We start from the raw sequence: 17,229 nt of genomic DNA on the forward strand, positions 1-17,229 counted from the left end.
AGATTGTCGAGAGATTTCTGTAGTGGGGAGAGAGTTCGACCATTAAATTTTGGAGACTGTATTTAGCGATATTGTATGTAGTACACGTTTTCGACCTCAAACGTGCCAAAGGAGAAGCTGGAAAAGACAAAATATCTCGGGATCTTAAGGAAGTATTGACACCCCATTAAATTAATATTCTTAAAAGCCTGCAAAGAAATGGGTGTAAACATTTTCTTGCTTGCTTCACACGCAACCATGTGTTGCGAGAATGCGTGTTTGGCGCTTTACTGAGGTGAATGTGAAGTTTCATACTATAGCTGCATTACAAGACACAAGCGATATTCTCGATATTCATTAATAACATCACTTCTTAAAATATAATGCTTAGTGTTGGTATACTGCTTAATGTAAAGCAGGTGCATCATTTGGGACAAAAATAAATCGAATCCGTATTTCTAACTTGTCACAGGAAAATTTTAAATTTTCACTGAAGATAAAATCCAAGTAATTATTGGTATGCATTATGGTTTGTTACTAAAATAATTATATTTACCCGAGGAAAACTGGGGGTGAGTTCTTTGAAAGAGGAACCCTGTTATATTATCGCCCTGAGGTTAAGAATTTCTAGCTAGGGTTCTGTAATGTCTCGTGAAACAAATTGAATCTGCCATACGGCTGAAGCATATTATTTGGTTTGCCACGGTTGAATTATTCTATCTTTATCTTAAGTTGTGTAACAATTTGTGTTAAATACTCAAATTGAGTTTTATTAACAAACTCAAAAATACTATTTATATGCATATTTACATATTTTAATTTACTACATTTAACCAATCAATGTGCTAGCTTTAAGTTTTTTCGAAAATCGAACAATCAAAAAATATGGACAATGTAACATGGTATTTTATTCAAATAGACATCAACTACTACACATTCATCCAAACTATTTTCGGGGGTTTATGAACGATTTTAGGGGTGGTCTTGAGTGATGGGCACCCCTGTTTAGGGAATAAGGACAGATCAAGTATAGTGTTCTGTAAAGCTAAGAAACAAGTTACTTTCGGTAGACACACTGTCGTAATTAAATACTTTGTGGGGATTACGATATGGTTTGAGGGCGCGAATGATGTTTTGGGGGGGGGGGGCACATGATATAATCTGGGGGGACGCATGACATGATTTTTGGGGCAAATGCGCCATTGGCTTTGAGGGGGGTGGGCACCTCTGCTCTCCATGAAGGAAATAATATCCTGCAGTTTTGTCTTCATACTTAGGATTTTCACTAGCAGCCGTGAGTGATAACTTGCATTATGCAAAGTCTAAGGAAAAACTAAAAGCACAACACTATAACAAAGCAACAAAACAGCACCATAACACAACACAACTAGTTAAAAAGAATCAACCCCGCACGTGGTTATGGAGCAAAAATAATGAGAGGCGCCTTGCAACTACAAGAAATGTAAAGAGAATGTGGCAACAACGTCTGAGTGCACGCGCTTATCGGGAGCGGCTTGGCTATTGTTTGCTATTGTTGTCAGTGTTAAGTTTTATAAAAGGGTTGCCGATGGGGACATAATGAACGCGCGGACTTTAACTGAGGAGGTGTTTTCGCCTTCCAGGAAAACGGTTAGGAGTTGCGCGGAAAGATTTGAAGTAGCAAGAGGTGCTTCGCGTTACGGGAAATTAGGCTTACGCATCTCGTGCTGTACCGTTCTAAAGTATTTGAATTGTAATTTTAGTCTTACATGATATACGTGCGTGTCTATAATAAACGTAAAGTTGAACATATTGCGGTTTTTCTTTATTTCGAAAGTGTATTTCGTACTTGTGGATACCTGCATCAGGAGGACAACCTCGTGGGTTGTCATTGAACTTCACCTGTGGATCCAAGGGGAAGGAACCCAGTATCTCAACCCGATCCCTGGGATTATCCAGCATGCTCTGCTGAGCTTATAAGGCAAGTGTACTTGTGAAGTGCACCGCTACGCGGGACGTAGCAAATGCATATGTTTCACCCTTTCGAAAGATTTGCCAAAGTTACAACTGCGAATAATTGTTAGTGCCTTCGAAACCGTTGACAACGACTTGCTGTCTCGTGCATAGCAAGTACTTGGTTATCGTTTGGACCTTTTCCACGTTACACGTGGTTCCCATGTTGAATCTTGAAAATGTGAGTCGTGGGAGTAAAACTTCCAGAGGTTTTCTTTATATTGATGTCATGTCTGATTTTCTATCATAAATATTAACGTTATAATAACTGTGTAAAGTTGCACCATTCATTTTTATTTACTCTGTATTTGTTATCGTGATTCATGGATTGCTTATTGAAATCAGAAAAATAAGCGAGGATGTATTGAGTTGAGCTATTTTCTTGTTTTTAAGTTTTTTATGCACAGAAAGGCTAATCGGAAGTGGACAAAGTAGGATCCGAACCACTATGTATCTCCATCGGGTATCGAACCCGGAATCCCTTGATAACACTGCAACGACGTTACCACTACGCCATCGGCGAGGCTTAGGTTGCATTCTTGGTGTCCATCTAAAGAGCGAATCTTTTCCGAGACGAGGCCAACATACCTGAAAATAAATATAGGGTGTTCGGGGAAGAAGCACTGAAGTCACGAACTGCGATTTTCTGATACTTTCATTTAAGCCACACTGAAGCAATTAAAGAAAATATACGTATAATTTTATATTGGGCATGTGTAAAGATTGTTAACAGTGACGATCCAACATGAACATTATGTTTGTAATGTTTTCTATTAAAATAATTTACATAATTAACTGTCTGCCGTAAAATTTCATTTTTTGACCTAGGTGCTTCAACTAGAACACCCTAGAAATAACGATTGATTTGATGTTTTAAGTCCACTTTATGCACAGTAAGGCTAATCGGGACTGGGCCTACAGTTTAAAGTAGGATGAGAACTACTATGTGCCTCCACCGAGCATCGAACCCGGGATCCCTTGATTACAAGGCGACGATGCTACCACTGCGCCATCGGGGAGACACTAGAAATAACCAGAATACACGCACATGAATGATCTTGCAGGCACTTCAGACAAAAGCAACAAGCGACACTTATCACCACTTTCAAACGAGCCGACAGAAATAAAGGCAATCTTTCGTACCGGAGTGAAACTACAAGCTCCACGTGCCGCTCGGACAAGGCCGCTTTCTCTATAGCCTGCATCTTGTGACTTGTCGTTTGTCACTTCGGTGTGAATCCATCGTGTCGCCTGCAGCTTCGGTCTGAAAACTCCCTAATAGAGACAAGATTAGCTGATTCAGGAGGTTGACTTGATTGATTTGGTTTATTTTACTTCGCTTTTCTGTCACTTTTGGCTAATCGCGACGATGAGGATGAGTGATGACATGATGGAATTGATGGGACACTAACAATGAACACACATGCGCAGGCCGGGATTCGAACCCGGGACCCCTGGCACCGAAGCACGCTGTGCTAACCACTCCGCCGCGGAGGTAGGCAACCTAATCACGGGGTCCCAGCTTCATTCCCAGGTTGTGAAAGCACATGCAAGTGGATGGATCCTACTTTAAACTACATATCCTATAACGATTACCCTATACATGCATAAAAGTGAGTAAAATTGTTTGACAAAGAAACGTCTTATAGTGGACTCGAACCATTGCCGCCGCTTATTTGTACCGATTAGGTTAAACGTGACGATAAATATGAAAATATGGTTAAGAAAAGATACAATTCGCCTGGAAGGGCTGGAAAAGCCTTGTTGAGGACAGCTAGCCACGGGAATTGAGGGGAAAATACACACATTTGCCCAATTCAACTGAAAACACGAAAAAGCACACACGCAATGAAATAACCCCGCCATGCTGCAATGTCTGAAAGAATATGTATTGAATAAAGATTGAACACGAGTTTTACATCGAGAGTGGTCAACGCGCACTAGTAACCTTAAAACGAAGCCTAAATGCCAACAAGAAGTCAACCACAAGATGGAAATGTCAACAGATTTTATAAAGAGATAAAAAAAAGCACGGAAACACTTCAGCCGTGGACAGAATGGATATACTTCTCCCCGTGTATAAGTGTTCGAAATTATCAGTTTAAATTCGCAAAATGCGCCTGTATAGTTTTCACTTTAGTGTCTATTTTGAACGATTATATTGGCACTTCTAAGGACTACGCAAACCTTACGCATATAAACGCAATGGAAACTTTACCATTAATTGAATCCTTCTAATACAGGAACTAAATATTTTATGTTTGGTAGTAAATTAGACAAGTGGTTATTATTTGCATCGTGTATCGAACCCAGGGACCCTTTACTACAAGACGATGGCGTTACTACTGCGCATTATCTCCATCTGAGAAAAAAAAACCTGGCTATCACAGCGCGCTACGTCACCTGGTGTTCCGGATTCGAATACCGGCCTGTGCATAAACGTTTTTGCGAGTGTCCCTTCATCAATTTCAACATATCATCACTCATCCTCATTTTCGCGGTTAGCAAAAAGTGGCAGAAAAGCGAAGTAAAATACACCAAATCAATCAATCTGAAAAACTGCTGTGGGGAGAACCTTGAAAACTGTCTCTCTTGGATCATACTTTTTTATATATATAAAAAAAAGGCGCTAGATTGACCAACTGCACCGACAATCGGGATTCGATCCCAGATTCTTATTGTTTCAAGCAGATTTCCTTTCATACGTGCAAGAGTTTGCTCTTGCATGTGAGATAGCGTCGGTTGAATCACGATGCTGACACCACAATAACAGATAACTTTCTTCGTCGCTTTATTCAACTTTTTCTAATCGCAACAAAGAGAACAGTTGATGATGTGATGTTCATATATAGAGTGAACCAAAAGTAGGTGGACAGTAAATGATAACATTTATTTGAGATTACATATACAATTATATTTACGAATACAATTCAATACTTCGTGTTTTTTGACTATAAACTTTGTCCTTGAGAACTTCCTCAAAAGAAAAAAATCCATTGGGGTAAAGTCAGGTGAACGTGCTGGCCAATCAATTGACCCTCTTCGGCCAATCCATTTCTCAGGAAATGTTTCATGGAGATACTCACAGACTGCTCTTGCATAATGTGGAGGCGCCCCATCTTGAAAACACCAGAACTTGAAATACCACCCCCAAACAGTGACATCAGGCTGGTTTAGTTGTTGCTATAATGTTAAATGCATGTTCTCACTATACCAGTAAACACAATTATGTCTGTTAATATGACCGGATAATTTGAAAGAAGCTTCATCACCTACTGTCCACCTACTTTTGGTTCACTCTGTACAATAGGTGATGCTCACATACAATGTCAAAGAATCATATGTTCATGAAGAAAATAGAAAAATAGACACCAATAGATGGAAGACCAAAAAACACTACGATATTCCAAAGTTTGAAATCTTACATCTGTTTAGACTTTCTAGCACTCACGTGAATGTTGGTGTGATTTGCTTGCGCTGTGGGGTAAATTATTCGTAATAGTTTCGTGGCTACGTAAGCCATTAAACAGAATTTGGAATACCAAGTCAATTTTTCGAACCCTATAAAATACGGATCTGAGGAACTGGACAATGAAACAAAACAGAATACTGTGGCACAAGATCATCGAACAAACTAAAACCCATAATTACATGGTTATAGTGGTAAATTAAGACGACGACGTTCATAAAGAAACATCTACGCCGGGACATTGTTGGCGGGGGGTGCTATGTTCCCCCGCAGAGTATCACACCCTGGACACAAACACATGTAGTACTAAGATGGGTGATCGCCTTCGAAAGAACGCGGTGGCTCTTCCCTTCAGACCATCAAGAAGTATAAAACCCGAAAACATGAGAAAACACCAGACAACCACTCATCACCCGCGACAGTTGTGCGACGTCAACAACTTTACAATGTCAAAACAACCGTCACTATTACAATCATCCAAATAAGCTAGGAGGCAAAGCAAACCAGCTGAAACTCCAAACTACAGTGCAAAAACCGTCAAGATTCAGAAATGAAATGAAAATGTAGACACCACACAACACAAGTTCCATAAAGGTTTATACTGGCCATGGGTTCAGACGCCAGAGACTCGTTAGTCTGCAACAATGTAGTCCAGGGTGTACTACGTGGAAGCGAGGTTGACATTTGGGTGGCTTGTCTTCTTAATAGGTCACCCTTCACTTGGCTATCTTCGTTATTTACACTCGTAAGTTAGTAAGCATGGCTTCTCAGTTATACACACGGTCTTCTATCAGTAGTAGTCAGTGTTATTTCACGACAGCTGTAAGGCCGTAAAGGGACAGTATATCTGTTGGCGCACATATTCAACAATTGAGTCAATATTGAAAAGGGAAAACTCACACCGCCAAAGACTCTCCCGCTCTCCCTGTAGCTTTCATTTGCCTTCCACGAGTCGATTTCTACCTTGAAAACCAACTTCGACGGCGCAATTGAAGGAGTGCGAGGAATATCAAGTAACATCAACTTCCCTATTTCCATGTAGGGGAAAAAAAACAGTTCCTCCTAGAATTCTTCACGCGTACCCCTTCCCCTCCCACTTTTTGGAAAATCCATCTTGAATAGAAGCCGCCCTGGAAAAGTTGGGACTAACGAAGGCATGGAAAAAAGAGCCACCCTTCCTTTCATCCTCCTGCTGACGTCACATCTCGCTCCGTGACGTATGAGCCAACCTTTTTACGATGGCCACGTGCAGGGAGGGCCCCGATCTTCAGTGAGCACAAAGGAGCAATACTACGGATTACACGGGAAGGGATTCCAACCCTGAATAATGGGCACGCGCGTCTCCCTACGTCCAATTTGCATACCATTTGTCGATTTTGCATAATTTCGACACAGAATAACAGATGGGAGGCACATCAAAAATTGGAAATTTATTTCATGTACTGTAATATCTCATCCCCTCAAAACTGCTATGTTCCCACATATGACAAAGGACTTTAGAAACCTTTTCGAGCAGGCCTCATCTCCAGGAAGGTATCAACTCGGGGCAAGCCCCGGCACCTAGCGACCTGTTGGGTGAGAATGAGTCAAGGCGAGAGCTTAATAAACCTTTCCCTGCACCCCCCCAAACGTTTGACAACATGTAAGGGTAAAAACACGGTGAGGCACAGGGACCATTGCTCATTGCACGGAGTCCGGTCAAGTCATAAAAATGTCAGGATATAATGAATGAACCGGCTGTCGGACAGGCACCTTGAACACCATCGCACAAGCTTGCAAACGACAACTCTCTCAAAAAAAAGTGGGCAAAAAAGAGGGTGTCTTCCAAAAAAAGGAAGTGACCTTGAGTGGGCCAATCACGGAGCCTTCCACTTGAAACAAGGGACCCAAGATCAAACCGTGTTTGTTCTTGGGAACCTCTCGCGATGAGCGGGGCTCCACTATGTTTTCCCTCGTTTAACTCCATGGTTTTGAATTACTGGAAACTTGTCCTTGCGAGTTTCTGGCGACGTGCGATGAGCGATGTGCTTCACTGTATTTTTACCCTAACGGTAAGCAACTTACCCATCTGGTGTGTTTTGGATTCTGTTTCGGGTGCTATATTCACGTGCGCGAAACGTTCAGGCTCGTTTGTATCAGGCTAACGTAACATAAGTTAAGGCAATAATAGTTAGGCTGTAGAGTTCATGTGAACTAACCGATCTAACAGTTTTTCGAATTTTCCTCATTCCACGTCGCTTTCTTCCTCTGTAGGCCAATAAGGACGATGAATATTGACTGAAGAAAATTGATGAAGACGCACTCAAAAAAGAACACTAATGACATGACCAGGCCAAGGCTTGAACGTGAAACCTTCGGTGGCTTAGTGAAATTAGTAAATTGTACGGTAGATGAAAATTTCACCAAAATAAAATAGCCTCTTTCTGCCTTGTAATCAATGGGGGTCCCGGGTTCGATACCCGTCGGGGGCTCATAAGCGGTTAGGATCTTACTTTAAACTACAAGGCACAAGGGGGTGGTCATACCCCTCTTTTTTGGACCAGTATTCCTTTAAAAAAAAGAACATCAAAAGCAGGAAAAAATGGCAAAATGAGAACTGACTACAAAATAGTATGTTGCCCCCTCCCTTTCGAAAATCCTGGGTACATAGTGTTGCCCACGAGACGAGACGAGACTTTGGTCTGTCCCGTCCCGTCTCGTGAAAATGCTGTCTCGTCTCGTGTCTCGTCTCGAAAATATTCGTTTGTCCCGTCTCGTCCCGTCTCGTTTTGTCTCGTCTCGTCTCGAAAAAGTGATCCGGGATATCATGCCAACAAAAGTCAGAAGAAGCAGAAACACGAAATATTTTTCCGGAAAGTGGGATAAAGCTCCAAATATTTTACCCATTGCGTGGTGAGAATAAATAAGGTTCGTTAATAATGAGGATATTAATATTAAAAATGCAGTTTGTTGGTTACTGATTGCTAGGTATCTTATAAAATCTACCTTGTGGTTTTTCTGGCTTCCATACAAGAGTGCTCTTTTCATTACTGCTATACCTTTTGGAAGTTTTGAAATGTTTTCCACTAGACCTTCTTTCTTTCTGAATGTCGAACTTCCGTGCACTATGAAAATGTACATTTCTTCTTTAAATTCTAAGCTTGGCACTCGGGAGCAACAAAAAAGTTTTTAAATGTGTAGTACGAACACAAAAGACTATTTAAAATTTCAATACTTAGTATATTACATTTATTGTTCTTAACATTGTTAAACATCTTCTATGACATAAGTTTCAAAAAGTGTTTCTTTGTGATATTGTGCTGTTTCTTATGCTCAGCTTTTGACGCACATACTTCTTTGTTTTCTCTTTAGCCTCTAAGTCAGATACCACCACCGCTTGATCTAATTTATCCTTCGGCAGACACTCATCTAGAAATATATGTCGGGGGAGGGTGTCTGAGCCAAGTGTTTCAGAAAAAATGATAATAATAACATTAACGACAACAATTAAGCAAATGTGTAAATTAATACATTAATATAATTCATAGGTCTATTCATTTGTATATGTAAATTAATCAATTCTATTATTATTATTACATGAAATGTTACAAAGATTGTAGAAGAATGGTAATATAACAGCACGAATATTAGCTAATATCTAGCTTACGTGTAGTTAAGATCGCCAAAATTTGCATAAAAACAGCTGTCCTGGCAAGAAGTTTAATGTCAAAAAAGGTGATGAATTGAATATTTGCTGAATAACAAAAAAAGGATGTTACATCCAGTTGACGAAAAATAAAGTTCGTGATTAATATTTTATGCTCATTATTATAAGTAGTAGTGTACATAAATCTTCATTGATACTGTCATTCAAAGCCGTATGATCGCAATAAAATCCTTGTTCGGCAGGAAAAAGTAACCCTCGATTATGCTAAACAAATATATTTTTTTGTTTAGCTAGAGCAAGGCCCCAGGAGGATGCAAGAAGCCGTTCCTGCCAAAGTGTATGTTGTAAGAAGCGAAGAAACGTGACAAAACCACCACGTATGGAAGGCAAACCTGCATATATTTTATATCGCACATTTACAGAGCCGTGCCTCCTGAAGTTATAAAAATCCCAACTTCAATGATTCTTTTAGACATGCTATAGTTGGAAAAAATATGTTTAGATGGACCAAAAGTGCATCATTATCAGATTATGCATATAACGTGTTATTGAAATCAAAAAATTGTGTAAATGGATGCCTCCCCGATGGCGTTGTAATAACGTCGAGGTCTTGTAATCAAGGGTCCCCGCGTTCGATACCCAATGTAGGCACAAAGTGGATCGGATCGCACTTTAAACTGTAGGTAGGTTCACGATTTAGCCTATTTGTGAATCAAGTGGACTTAAATAAACAATATCAACCTTAAGAATATTAGAATCCACTAATTCACCCGCACCTAAGTCAAATTTCACATATCCCTTTTCATCCTCGTTCATAGACTTCCTGCAATACTCTTGTGCATGTGTGTTGCATCCCACCAGGTGCGAGAAATGTGAAGTTATTCTTTCTCTGTACTGCGTTATTTCTTTTCATAACAGTAAGGCTAAATTCTCGTTTTATCTGAACTTTTAAAAAATGTGCAAAATACGTCTCTATCTTTAAACAACCACCCTTTCTCATGCATGTGCAAAATAATCCCACTCTGTCTCAGAAAACCTCTTCCTACGATCCAATGAAGGAAACAACTCTCAAGTCTCAACAATAATAATTTTTTGCTTAAATTTTCTATAATTTATACAAACAGAAGCACATATCACGTCCTTTGGTGCAACACTGTCAACAGCTAATGTTACTTTCCTCATCCTAATAAATTTACTTACAACCAGTGACGGTGCCAGGGAAATGTGACGGAGGTGCGGAAGGGGGGCAACAAAATATTGTAAGGGGGCAGTCACATTAAAACGCCCGAAAACACTACATACATACATATATATATATATATATATATATATATATATATATATATATATATATATATATATATATATATATACACACACACATATATAATAATACTTATAATAATAATAATTATTATTATTATATTCATGTATGGTGTTTTGTGTTTGTCTTTTATTTAGAGTGGACGTTTACTGTCTTAATTTACTTCTTGATTACGAGTTTATCTCCACATGATTCGTTTTAATAAAGACATTAATTCTTTTTTTGGTAAGTTGCGTTGTCTCTAGTGGCCTATTTCAGTATTGGAAGACATTCATAATTTTATAATTCATCGTCTTTCTTGAGATGAAACTACTGATATAAATATTTAAGTGATAAGATGATAATATAAATGACGAAAAAATGCTTCGAAGAGTTTAATTTTCTTGCAAAATAAATGTGACGTTGGAAGAAATGAATCTTCTTGAGTATTAGAAACAATGTGAGGCACTTCTCCTGTAGGAGAATTCTGCTCTATGTGCTTTGGAGAACACATTGCCCACCTTTGGAAGCTTGTGTGTCGGCGAATAATACAAAGAACTTGTGTTCACTGTTCCTCTTTCATTCAGTCTGCCGTTTTCCTTTTCAGCTTTCCCTGCAAAACTTCCTGTCAGCAAGCAAACCAAATTACAGAATTTTTATTTCCCCTCCCTTGCATCAACTTGATTTATGGCACGTACACGCTACTGCAGGTCAACCTCGCCCTATGTTTGGTATTTGCCCCCTGAAGCAACGGTGTCCATTGTTCAAAGCGAAACCTCTGTTAGTGGGGAACGGCGAAAAATAGTCTCGGAATACACCCTCTCGTAAACAAGCTCCCGCCACCCTGACAATGCTGTCAGCTTTCCTCTGAAGTTCGATAAAACTACTTTGTGAAATGTGTTTAGTAACGAGTGAAAATGTAGACAGTAGATACTACATGTATTTTGCTCATAAACTTGAAGGCTAAATTTACAGAATAAAAAGAACAGCTACAACATTCCTTCATCTGATTTACAGAAAGGCTAATCGGGACTTGACCCACAGTTTAAAGTGGGATTCAAATCACAATGTTCCTTCACCGGGTATCGAACCCGGCACCCCTTGATTACAAGGTGACGACGCTACCACTGTACCATCGGGGAGTCCCCATAGAACAAAGTTTCCTTCTACGACGATTATACAGAACTTTGTGCATTCCTTCATTTGAAATCTATTCTATATCAGGCTCAGTATTTCGTTATTACAATCCAAGGAATAGTATTCTCCTTAAATAAGAAATACATAAATAAAAAAAAGCATTGGAAATAATCTTCAAACGGACGTAAAAAAATCGAATCCAACCACCTGTAGAATGCCTGAGGGAAACAACAAGAATTTTCTCAACAAAGACATATCCGAAATTTCCATAACATTCTAATAATTTCGCGACCCGTGCAAATAATCATGTGGTAAAATCTTGTCGTGGTTCCCTGTAAACACTAAAATCACCAAATTACTTCCTTCCATATTTCCCGTATTTTCTCCTCCTCTTTAGCTCTCAGCTGTTCGGAGTGGGATAATGCAAGATTATTTGTTCCTAATTATCTCCTTCTCTTAGTCTTGCTAATATCTTGGACTCCTTAATAACTTTCCCAACAACTCCTTATCAATTTGTACTGCCATGTTTCCCACAATGTTTTTCCTACTTCCTAATAACATTCACTTCTGTACACCCTTTGATGTAAAAATTAAATAATAATAATAAACCCTATCCGTCGGTCCGTTTATCTTTCCAACCTATAGAGCTGAGACTATTTTTACAAGATAAACCTCGGACGCAGACACTCCACGATCTTTTGGCCCCTCCTTCCACCTTCTCTACCTGCCCTTTTACTTGATGTTATTCAGAATTGTATTAGTATCTGGAGTACTATCGTAACATAAAGTTATTAACCTGGAATAAATTGAAAAACAAAAATGGGGAGTAATTCTGTGTTTCGAAAGAGTATTAAAAATAAGTTTAAGTATTCATTCATTCCTCTCTCTAGAATAGTCTTCTTTTGACTTAATACACGTTTATCAACGTTTCTAATTGAAATACTTTATTCCAAGCAAACAAGTATTTGCAACTGATTAAATATTTTGCTTTTATTTTTTCGAGACATTCGAGACGAGACGAGACTTTTCAAAAGCCGTCCCGTCCCGTCTCGTGTCTCGTCTCGAAAACGAGACGAGAAAGGCATTCCGTCTCGTCCCGTCTCGAATTTCAAAAGGCTTGTCCCGTCTCGTGTCTCGTCTCGAAAACGAGACGAGACACGAGACGAGACGGGACATGTCCCGTCCCGTGAGCAACACTATGGGTACATCACTGAACTGGACTTAAAAACATGCTTTACTTTGAGACTCATTCAGACACACCAAAGGGGAAATGGTAGGTGCTAGTAATTTGGTGACCATCGGCCAAGTCTTGTGCGCTCGCACGTTGAGATGTAGTCAGTCCTCATTTTGCCATATTTTCCTGCCTTTGATGTTCTTTTTTTAAAGGAATACTGATCCAGAAAAGGGGGGGGGGGGGGTTGACCACCCCGCTTGGGTCAACGCCACTGGTCCACTATGAATAGATGGGCAAATCTTGATGGGGTGCCTCAATGCTCGTTATGACTTTGGAAATGTCTGCATGTAGTAGCCCCATCTAGTTCACTGCAATTTTTTGACTCTGAACCGTCTAATTGGTTACACGGTGCAACACAGACTCGTCTACTTCGTTGATTTGGTGTCTGCACCGTTTGCACTACGTTCTGGAGCGATGTAGCATGTGGTGCGTGCTAGCTAATCGAATGAACGTTTAAAGCCACAGACAGGCATTTGTTGAATCTTCTGAACTTGAACACCGCTATTCGTGTAGTTGGTCGAATGTAATTTCATTGCACCAGCCTGACACCGGGGTACACCGAGTGTCAAAAAGTGAAGCGAACTTGGCGGGGCTAGTAGAGAAGGAAGGGAAACAAGTGAGTACGTTCCCTTGTTTGAAAAGTTTAGAACGCAACGTTGTGTGTGTACGTGCTCCAATACTGTTATAGTTGAAGTCCTGATTCGAACGCCAATTCGATATCTTTAACACAGCTTGAGAGGAAGCCGATCGGAAGCGTATCTGGTTTCGAACCAGTACCTGTTTTTGTTTTTGTTTTCTGAAAATCGCTGTTGTCACTTTTACCTGCAGTGTTTAGACACCCATTCCTTCACTGCGATGTTATACTCCCAAGGTCTCCAAATTGTATAAAAAAAAATAGCACAACACAATAACAGAACCTATAACGCAACCGCAACCTCACGTTAAGAAATCTCTCTAAAGAAACTTAATGGATGATATTCAGCGAACAACTTCCCCCACAATTCATTGCGCGAAAACACACCCGCGGCCGTGATTCCGGCAAACGTTTCGGAGCGTGTTGGAAGCGCGTTTGATAAGCATTGCGCTTTCAGCTTTTGTGGCAGCGATTCAAGGTACAAATATAACGATTACATGCCAAATGTAGTCTTTCACATTTTGCTAAGACTCGTAACAATGACCACAGTATCTGAAAACATGATATTTGCCACAAAACAACGTTGTATAAAGCTCCGCAACATACGAAAAAAATACAAGACTGGAGCCTGTTTCTCATGGAATCAATCGGACCTATCCGATAGTGCAATGGCTAATGCTATCGCCTTGTAATCGAAGGATCCAAAATTCGATTCCCTGTGGAGGGAATTAAAGAAAAGTTAAATAAACATTTTAAAGTGAATTGAAAACAAACTTTGTCTCGTGAAAATAATAATTTATAGAAATGTTCCGTAGTACAAAATTGTGTACTATATTTTTTAAGGTCGTAATGTATCATTGTCACTTTTCCTATGCGTATTGAGACAGGCATAGAAAATATGCTGAAAAGTGTATACAAATATACGCATACTGCGAACGCATCCGCTGATTGATAAGCAGTATTTCAAACTTTCTGTGAATATTATTAGAGATCGTACAGCAACCACACGCGTTGCAAAGCATGCGGATGTAAGGAGTAGCATAAAAGTCATATAACGCTAGCCATAAACACAGTACTTGCCTTTCAAATACGATTCATATTTCACCCCGCATTGGAAAAATCACGCCATCTTAACCATAGAAGAAACTGTATGAATGTATGATGTTCTCTCACAATTAATACATAAACAATGATACACACACACACACACACACACACATACATACACAACGCATTAATTCACCAAAAAGAAACTTCATTTGAAAATCTACAATAATACAATTAAAAATGTTAACGTAGGGATATTTTCATGCACGCACCATTTGCTTCGATTCACGCTTGCCGGACCATACGGTTTTGGCCAGATTTTCCATCATACTCTGCTCCGCTGACGTCACATTGAATATCATCCATTGGCAACATCTCATTTTCTCCACGTGGACTCGACGACAGCTGGCAGTTCCTAAAACGGACGCTATAGTTGTGAAAGATTTGAGAGGAGGATATACTGGGCTCCACGCGGACGTGATGGATGGTTGTTTACTGCTGCGACAGAAGAAATTGATCAACCGGAACCCTCCTTGAAGTAAAGTGACGTTCGAAGCAGGACTTCAACAATACAAATACTTCATGGGTCACAATTCAATGTGCAAAAACCAATGTTTTTAGATAAAGTTTTTTTTCTCTATTGTTTGTGTCTATTATTTCGAGACGAGAAGAAAGAATGCCACAAGTGCCGGAACTACAAGCCGCAAAACCCACAGTGCGGGGGGGGGGGGGGGGGCGGAGACATGTAAGCCTTTAGGGGGCCCTCAGCCATTGATATAGTAGAGGGTTCGTATGTGCGTATGTAAAAAATAAACGTAGTTACTCAGGGGTACAGAAACGAATACAATATATACAACTAAAGGTAAAGTTAAAGTTCCGTGTACACATAGCACCGTGCCTGGAAGGCACATTAAGGGTATGTGGGGGTAGGGCCCCACATATTTTCGATGTGGGCCATCTTGGAGGTGTGTAAACAGCACCACGCTGCGGCCCGGGTACCATTTGATTTGAGGCTGGGTGGGCCCTAAAGCCGCTTTATGCGGGGACAAAACCGGGAAAATTCCGACCTTAGATCACCCACTCTGGGTTTCCCGCGTGGCAGTCAGACTAGAATCAAATCAGGCTAGAATTTCACGAGAAATGCAGTGGTGAAGGTTTCTTCAACCTATATTTAATCAAGGAATAAGTTATGACTACATGATTGTAACAAATGTATCATTCTCCAGGTGTGAGAAAACAGTGTCATATATATATATCACATCATCCCCTTTGCATTTAAAAAAATTGAGTTGAATTCAATATAGCGGCCACCAATATGGCTTCAAACACACCAATGTGGTTCCCCTTAAACCTATCCTGTTTCTATCATGACCAATTGTACCCAGCTTAACTCCTTTACTTTGTATGTAGCTATATGTGTGTGTGTGTAAAGGAAGGTAGGTAATATTTTTCGGGGGGGGGGGGGGCAAGATTTGTAGATCCGGCACTGAATGCCACGTCTCGTCTCGGTACCTTACCAAGTGGCCACGTTGAGAAAGAAGAACGTAAAATGACCTCTGTGCTCCTTCCCACTGCGGAGACTGGTCTTTCAGCAAGCTACAAATGACCCAGAGGAGTTATGGAAAACAGCCTCATCTACTGCACGGAGGATCGTTTTGCTAATTAGGAAATGCAGATAAGTGAACCGCTACCGGATCCTAAGTGAATTAGCCCGACCGATGGCACCCTAGCAACGAGTCCTCCATTAACACGGTCGAGATACGTGAAAGGACAGTGTGACTTCGAAACCTTCAACAGGATCTCTCGTTACTTCGAAATATACAGGGCGATCCAACATTTGCATACCCATCTTGGTGGTAATCAAGATAAAAGCTCTTTCCTATAAATGTGCAATATTTATTAAGCACAGATGATTATTTGAGTAGTTTTAAAGTCCACTTTATGCACAGTAAAGCTAATGGGGACTGGACCAACAGTTTAAAGTGGGATCGGGACCAGTACATGCTTCCACCGGGTATCGAACCCGGGACCCCTTGATTACAAGGCAGCGACGCTACCACTACGTCATCGGGGAGACCCTTTAAACACAGATAAGAACACATAAGCAGTGTGCATTTGAAAAATTCAACAAGACTTTCTTATTTACTTTCGAAACACACAGGGTGATTCGAAATGTTGCTACCTTTCTGGTGGTAACATCAAAACAGAATGCATTATAAAGATAAGATTTGTATTAACCAGGTAGGGATGCACAGATCGGAGTAAAATTTTCGAAAAGTTCAAAAAGCATTCTCGTTGCTTTCAAGTGAATTCAATAAATACAGGGTGATTTGAAATTCACCTACCCTTTCATTGTAAACAACATCAGAACACGAATATCTTGATTAAAAAGAAGGGTTTACTCACATGATATTGCACTTGCTTGTACCAGCTGCGAGGTGCAGATGTTTGGGCAATGCCCTAGTTTACATTACTGAACTGCTCTTAATATTATTAGGATATGAAGTAGGCTAATAAGCTCTCAGTATAGGCAATTGGCTGGTTTAGAATGAATGAATGAATTGATTTAGACACATATGGACAGCACACATGTCCGATAGAGGATTATACTGTTATATTGACCATGGATCCAGACACCAGGGCCCCAATAGTCTGCAAAATGCAGTCCAGGGTGTACTATGTGATAGTGAGGTTGACGTTTGGGCGTCTTGAGAAAGGGTCATCCATTACATTAAACCAAAGTCAGTTTTGAGAATGTTGGTGAAGTGTCACAGACAGCTTGCATGAT

At 40.1% G+C, this 17,229-nt stretch overlaps 1 protein-coding gene across 4 annotated transcripts in view; it reads right to left on the reverse strand.

The window, feature by feature from the left end:
• LOC145989899 (uncharacterized) overlaps nt 1-17,229 on the reverse strand; it is a 267,058-nt gene that overhangs the window by 241,739 nt on the left and 8,090 nt on the right. The window lies entirely within an intron of this gene.

This window comes from Lepisma saccharinum, chromosome 7 (genome assembly GCF_977018435.1).
Source record: "Lepisma saccharinum chromosome 7, izLepSacc3.1, whole genome shotgun sequence".
NCBI classification, from domain to species: domain Eukaryota; kingdom Metazoa; phylum Arthropoda; class Insecta; order Zygentoma; family Lepismatidae; genus Lepisma; species Lepisma saccharinum.